The sequence below is a fragment of the Benincasa hispida genome, chromosome 12 (genome assembly GCF_009727055.1).
Source record: "Benincasa hispida cultivar B227 chromosome 12, ASM972705v1, whole genome shotgun sequence".
In the NCBI taxonomy this organism is placed as follows: Eukaryota; Viridiplantae; Streptophyta; class Magnoliopsida; order Cucurbitales; family Cucurbitaceae; genus Benincasa; species Benincasa hispida.
In genome coordinates, this window is record NC_052360.1 from 10,784,495 (window position 1) to 10,792,254 (window position 7,760).

The window sequence follows — 7,760 nt, forward strand, 5'->3', positions numbered from 1 at the left end:
CCGTGCCTTTCCCAAATCTTTCATTTGGAATTGGGTCGCTAGACAATTCTTAATTTCAGTTAGCATGGCTACATCATTTCTAATGAGTAGGATATCGTCTACATACAACACAAGAAAAACTACTGAATTATTGATGATTTTCTTTTAAACACAAGGCTCATCAACATTCTGATCAAAGCCACAAAATTAGATCGTAGTATCAAATCTTATATTTTGAGATCGAGAAGCTTGATTTAATCCATAAATAAACTATTTGCTCTTGACCTTGGATTATGAATCTCTCAAGCTGTTCCATATAAATGGTCTCCTCAAGATTGCCATTCAAAAAAGCAGTCTTGACGTCCATTTGCCAAAAATCATATTCATAATACGAGGCAATGAATAGGAGTATCCAGATAGACTTCAACATGACAACAAGTGAGAAAGTCTCCTCATAGTAGACTCCCACAACTTGGGTATAATCCTTTTTCCATAAGTCTAGCTTTGAAGGTTTGCACCTTCTGATCAACACCCCATTTTTCTCTTGTAGATCCACTTTGAACCAATAGATTTTACCCCACCAGGTTGATTTACAAGATCCCAAACTGAATTGAAGTACATAGACTCCATTTTAAGATCCATAGCTTTGATTCATTCATCTTTGTCAACATCCTCCATCCTTTTTGTAAGACGACGGATCCTCAACATCTTCGTTATCTACGATAGCTAGGGTTTCTGTTAAACCCATATAACGAACAGGCGGGTTTGAAACCCTCCCACCATGTCGAGGCTCCCTCAACACTTAAGGTAGATGTGACCTACTACATGGATCAATTTCAACAACTCTTGTTGAGGTGTTGGGCTCTTCAATAACTCTTGCTAAAGGTTCAGTAGTTTTACTGGAAAACTCATTCAACATAATTTTATTGTGGGGCGTATGATCCAGTATGTGGTCATCTTCTAAAAAGGTAGCGTTTGTCGGCACAAACATCTTATTATCCTTAGGATCATAGAAGTAACAACCTCTTATTCCTTTAGGGTAACCTACAAATAGGCACAATTTTGAATAAGGTTTCAATTTCTTAAGATTTGCCTCAAGAACATATGCTGGGAAATCCCAGATCCTGAAATGGCATAAACTAACTTTACGACCATTCCATAATTCCAAAGGCGTTCCAGTAACACTTTTGGAAGTAATACAGTTCAAAATGTAAGCTGCAGTATGTACTGCATAACCCCAAAACGAGTCAGGTAAGGAAGCATAACTCATCATAGACCGATCCATGTGCAATAGGGTTAAATTTCTCCTTTCTAATACACCATTCTACTAAAGTGTACCTTGTGCTGAGAGTTGGGATACAATTCCATGCTCTATCAAATAGTCTTGAAATTTTAGATCAAAATATTCTCCATTTCGATCAGATTGAATTGTTTTAATCGTTTTATTTAATGCATTTTCAACCTTCTCCTTGTACTCCTTAAACTTTTCAAGGGCTTTAGACTTATGTTGTATTAAATAAATATACCCATATCTAGAATAATCATCAATAAAAGTGATGAAATATTCAAACCTTCATCTTGCCTTAACATTCATCAAACAACGGAAGTTTGAATGTACATGTTCTAAGTATTCTTTGGATCTATGACCTTTTCCTGTAAAAGATGTTTTAGTCATTTTTCCTTCAAGGCATGACCAGGTAAAGAATTTTCTTCTAACTCAGTTAGAAGTCCAATCTTGACCAGTCTTTCAATCCTATTGAGATTTATATGTCATAATTTTGGGTGTCAAAGATGGGCATTTTCCTTAAGAGAAATATTTGCCTTTTATTTTGAGTTATCGCAGTTTTAAACAGTTTAGTATTAAGGGGAGCTTTAGTTGCTAACGATTTTAGCATATAAATATTATATTTAAGATTTTCATAACAAATATATACTCCATTTTTGTAAACAACCACTTTATTTACATTAAATGATAAAGAGTAGTTTTGTTCAAGCAAGCACTTTAAAGAAAAAAGGTTCCTTTTGAAACTTGGAACCTGATGACGGGCAAAAATGCACGTCATTATAGGCCTTTTATTTAGAATTATGAGTACTATTAAGTAGAATATGCGGCGAATATGTTAGGAATTCATGAGAAAATGAGTTTGCGTTGATTGGCAGTAAGAATCTCGGCTAACCCACTATTATGCATTATTATGCGTTCAATTGTCTATCTTAGTAGTTAACGCAAGAAGCGAGTGCATATGCGGAAGCCAGGCTATCACAAAGATGACCACATGCGAAGAATCTCTCCATTGCAGAGGCAAACACTACGTTTGACGCATGGATGTTGCGGCTATCAACCGCATGCGTCCATCGCATAGAAGTTGCAGCCGTCAAGCGAATGCGGTTATCGCATAAAAGTTACAGCCATAGAGTGAATGCGATCATCGTGAAGAGATTGCGGCTACATAATGATGACCATAATAGAAGGACGACCACAAGGTTAGTGGAATGCAACATGAACGCATACCTTGGGAGTATCAAAAGATGATGTTGACATTTTACTTACAACGCCGTTAGCAGCAGAGATTCAGAAAAGGACCATCGCGCCGCAAATGTCAGAATCAGTGCAGGTCCATTAATGCTGTCTACGATCAAGCTCTATAAACAGATGCCGATAAGTAGAATTTCAAATCATCCAAGGTTTTCGGCCTGAGGGCAGATCCTTGTGATCTAGACCAAAGCGTGAGAAGAAAGCTTGAGAGTTCTTCATCTCCTTTATCCATTCTAAGTGACGACCGGAGCCTTTGCCGGAGTCAGAGCTCGAGAGAGTCTGCTCCACCGCCCTTCCATGGCACCACCGGCAGCCTTGACACACATCTGCTGGATACAAGACATTGCCTGTCTCTTATACACATCTAGATGTGTATAAGAGACAGACACATATCTGCTGGATACAAGACATTGCTTCCAGCTAGCCTTTCCATTTCTCTTCTTTCCTTATATTGTATTTTATTTTATTACATTTGGCTTAAAGAATTAATACATTTTGTGATCAATGCATTTCTATATTTCCTTCAATTCCATCTCCATCTTCATTTACTTAGTATCCTTAACTTTCATTGCATCACTTGGTGAGACTGTTAGAGTATTGCATACTTAATAATGCGACATAGGAATATGAAGCATGTAGCAAACCATCGGGAGGTCTGCGTTGCGCGAGTGTTATGAGAAAACCTTATTTTCTTGGTGTGAAGCTGTAGCAACGCTTGTCTATAAGCAGACGCAATGCTTGTCTATGAGTAGAATCAGTAGCAACTAACTGCCCGGGAGGGTAAGTGGTTGGTCGTGTTGTCTAATCCATAATTCCACACTTCATAAATCCAAGTATCAAATGAAGTGTGGAATTATGAATGATATGTGTTGATGGATAGTGTTGTGCACTCAAGTTTCCCCAGCGGAATCCAAGTGTAAATTCCTTTGAGTTTCTTGATAAGTCCAGGGTCGAACATAGGGACTTGTGAAAATAGTTGCGTTGGAGATTTTTATGAAAACTTGCGGTAACTGGTTAAATAAATAAGTGTTGGGTTGTTGTTGCGTTAATGAAAATAATAACAAATGTAGTAGAGTTTGAAAAGAGTTGGTAAACGGGAAATACGATGAATATGCGGTGAACGGGTTGAGAAGGGTTTCACTAACACTCCCTAAAATGCGTTCATGCTTTGCGATCATGCAACATGCATACAACAGTAAACCACCTCTCAGTATGAATTCCACGGCTTCTAAGGCTAGAACACATGTGATAAATATGTGATAAGTCTACAGTGTTACACATAACCTCTCTCTTTATTTATGCAATAACAAAATGACATTCACGCAAATATGCGACCACATAATATCATTCCTATTCCTAGGATGCATGCGATGCAAGTTGTCAAACAGAGCTTATCTCTAAGTCCATATCTCTTGTTTATGCAAGCCTAATCTTGCTCTTTCAAGCCAGCTTCTAACCTAGCTCTCTCGAGACATTAGGTTCTTTCTTTAGATTCTCTCTTGAGTAACTCTAAATGGATGTTTTGCACAGCATAAAACAAGACAATCGCAAGCAATGAACTTCCTAGATCATGTCAGCTTAGTTCTTCTCAACCCATTCAAGTAGTTTAGCTACTCATGCGTATTAAGAGAGTGAGCAGATGTAGAAATAGAACTTCCATTGAATAGATATAAGATGAAGTACAGAATAACAATGCAAGTATAGTAAAGAGCCTAGAGCAATTTCTTGCCACTAGGCGTTACACTGTTTTACTCGTGCTCTAAAGATATTCTCGCTTTCGCGAGAGTCAACCCGCTCTCTACTCTTACGCCCGAAGGTTCTCTCTCGAGCCACCTTGGACAATATCCGACGTCACCACTCTTCTCTAGCTCCCCCGTAAAATAAAAAAGAAAACTATGCACAGAGACGTGAACTTGTAAGTGATGAAGTAATCGATTGCTTAACCCCTTCTCTGAAGAATGCATTTGGTATTTATGGGGCATCAAAGGTGAAAGGCGACTTCTCTCCCTTGGTTTTACAGATGGGAGAGCTTTAATTCCTGACTTATGCGCCGGATAATTGTCACCGATAAAGCTGGATGTACTTTGTGATCGTTATCGGCTATCAAATTAATTTGGATCTGACTGCCGTCAGCTTTCTGTCCCATTGATATTAATTGTCCTTTCGTCCGGATGCATCCACCATATTGCGGTGATTCTTCTTGGGTGAATGTTTGTAAGCACGATCAACGCAAAGTCTTGCGGTGAAGTTGCACTAGACCAGTGTATTCCTATGATCGCATTCTTTGCATTACGTTAACACATTATTCTGCACAAAAATATAAAGATCAACTGCTCTAATGCATTGGACGCATGCGGCCACAATATTATAGAATTTATGCTTAATAGACGTAGTTTAACATATTCTATTAATGCAATCCAACATTGTTTAAGAACTTAGCACTATGATACGTGCATTTCTGCCCATTATCAAGGACACTCATCCACCAGGACAAATCTCAGGTCATCTATGATTAGAACTGTGTTAATTGTGTTTCTTTAGATGATGTCATTATCACCTGTTAACTTATCAGTGGCAAGCATGTTTAATGTAGCGAAAGTCATTTTGTAAATTTCCTGAAGCATACAATTTACTTATATTAGTTTTTAAGAATTTCATAATTTGAAAACCAATAAGATTTAGCAAAATAACTTAATGCACTCTATGTTACATCTATTTTGCAATGATGTTTCAGTGAGTTATGGTAAAAGCCACCGTAGGGTGATTAGGTACTCCTTCACTAAAATGAGACCATCTTAACCAATACATAGAACAACTTCTAGTTCCTATAAATATCAGTCACAATTGTTCGGTCCAAAAATTGTTAACATTTTCTTGTAAGTGTAACTCCCCATTTTAGATTCTAGAGTTCCGCCCCAATTAGCCAACCTAGGGAAAGCGTTGGTGTCAAAACTAAAGCAATCCTATCCCTTTCTAGAGTTTGAGTAAAGAGTCATGAAAATGTCATCCGTAGGGGGATGCAAGCAAATGTGCCACAAAACCGAGCATGAAGGTTTAGTACAAACTAATGAGAGAGACCGTGGGATGTGTTGACACGCGTCCCACTCTCACTTACTATAAACACTCTCTATATTCACCTTGGTAGTGATCTATACAAACACCACCTGTGAGAGGACACAAGCAAAGGTGCCTCAAGGCCGAGTTTAGATCTCACAGTGTGAACTTTGATGGAGAAACGTGAAAAGGAAAAATGAAATATCATATACCTCGATTTTTCTCCCACTGAGTGTTTTAGCTAGAGTTAATTTAACTTAGAAAAATATGACTAATTATTTTATTTAGTGATTGTTTAAATTTTCCCAAAAGTAACACATACTTTGGATAGTTAAACAACTTTGATAATTGTTTATTAAACAATTTAATAAACTTTAACAAAAAATTGCATCCTTGTAACAAATCTATCTAATTCACCTTTCTAGGTCGCTTCCCAGATAAGGGTGTTCCATTTCCGTTAACTTAAATACCCCAACCTAGACAAAACTAACCTGAGACAAAAGGTCTTTTATAGATACGTTTGCTATAATTTAATCTTTTAATTAAAACCAATTTAATCCTATTAAACTGATAAAAGGATTAAATAATTTCTAATCTCATTAGAAATTTGGTGATCTTAGGTCTATGTGAATCATATTTTAAAATTATTTTATTAAGTTTGCATGCAACTTTCAATTATTTATTTTAACTTATAATTTCATTTAATTATAACGATTATAAAATAAATGAAACAAATTAAAATCAAACATTGCATTTCATGACATAATAAAATTATAACATTTATAAAATTATCTAAAATAGTGTCATGCTTCATGCAATTCTATTTTATTATTTAACATAAATAATATTTATATATAGTAAATTAATTAAATAATGAATAACATATATAGATCCTTACATTCAAACTATATATTATAACCCTTATAATATAAATGATGCATGACTATGTTATTAATGCATGTAAGCATATATTATAATACTTATATTATGTGATGCATGAGTATGCTATAAATTAAATCATGCGACTATATATTATAACATTTATAATAAAAATGATACATGAAAAGCGTAACCTATGGTGGGATTTTACTATATGACATACATTATGACATATATAAATAAAAGAAATCATCATCAAATGCATAATTCAAACAACAATTTATGTACCAAGATTGGGCTTCTAAACCATTAATCAAATTAATATAACATTTATATTAATTAAAAAAAAACTAGCTATTACAAATAATAGTCAAACCGAATAAAAAAAACTCGATTGCAACAAATAATTCTGATGTCGCAGAAAAACTCATGAATGTCGCCGAAATTGGGCCTCGAATCCATCAGAATGTCGCCGAAAAACTCATGAACAACATGACTATGGATTACAAACTCGATTGCAACAAATAATACCTAAAACGTTGGACCTTTACAAACAAAATTATAAAGAAAGCGGTAAATCTAAGGCCTAATCTTGTAAACATCCACAAATTACAAATCATAAAACATTCATAAACATGAACAGAGTTCATAATGCAACTCACCATAAACTAAAATTTAATTCTGGAAAATAAAAATTGGGACAAAGAACCATCACTCTTATACCAATTGACAGAACTGTGAGGTCCACTGCGGAAGTATGGATCGTTCCCAAATTTTTAATTTCACAGAATGATAAAATTCAGAATCCAAATTATGCATTTGAACAAAATTATATCATGCTTTTAAAGGAAAAACATAGAAGAGAATTAGGGTTAGAAAATAACTTACCCTTGAAGAACAAGATCTTCACAAATCTCCTCTTCATTCCAGCGACGAACACTTCGTACAGAAACAGAGTCAATTTGGACACCACCACAAATGTGCCTACTATATTCTCCTTAGGGGTGAGGATTACAGAGAGAGTTGTGGGCTTCTCTGATTTTTGGAAGATGGGGAGGTTTTGAGAGGAGAAAAGAGAATGACGTTGGAAGAAGAAAAAACACAGAGAGATCGTCTGTGAAAAAAATCTTCTGTGAAGAAGATGAAGAACTGTATCTGTAACTCCCCTCTCCCACACAACACAATTGATTTTTTGAGAGAATTACGGGGGAGGAGTTACAACTCCCTACTTAAAATTAAAATTAAAATTAAAATTATTTTATTTTAATAAATAAAACATATATATAATACCTAAGTTATTATACATATAAAA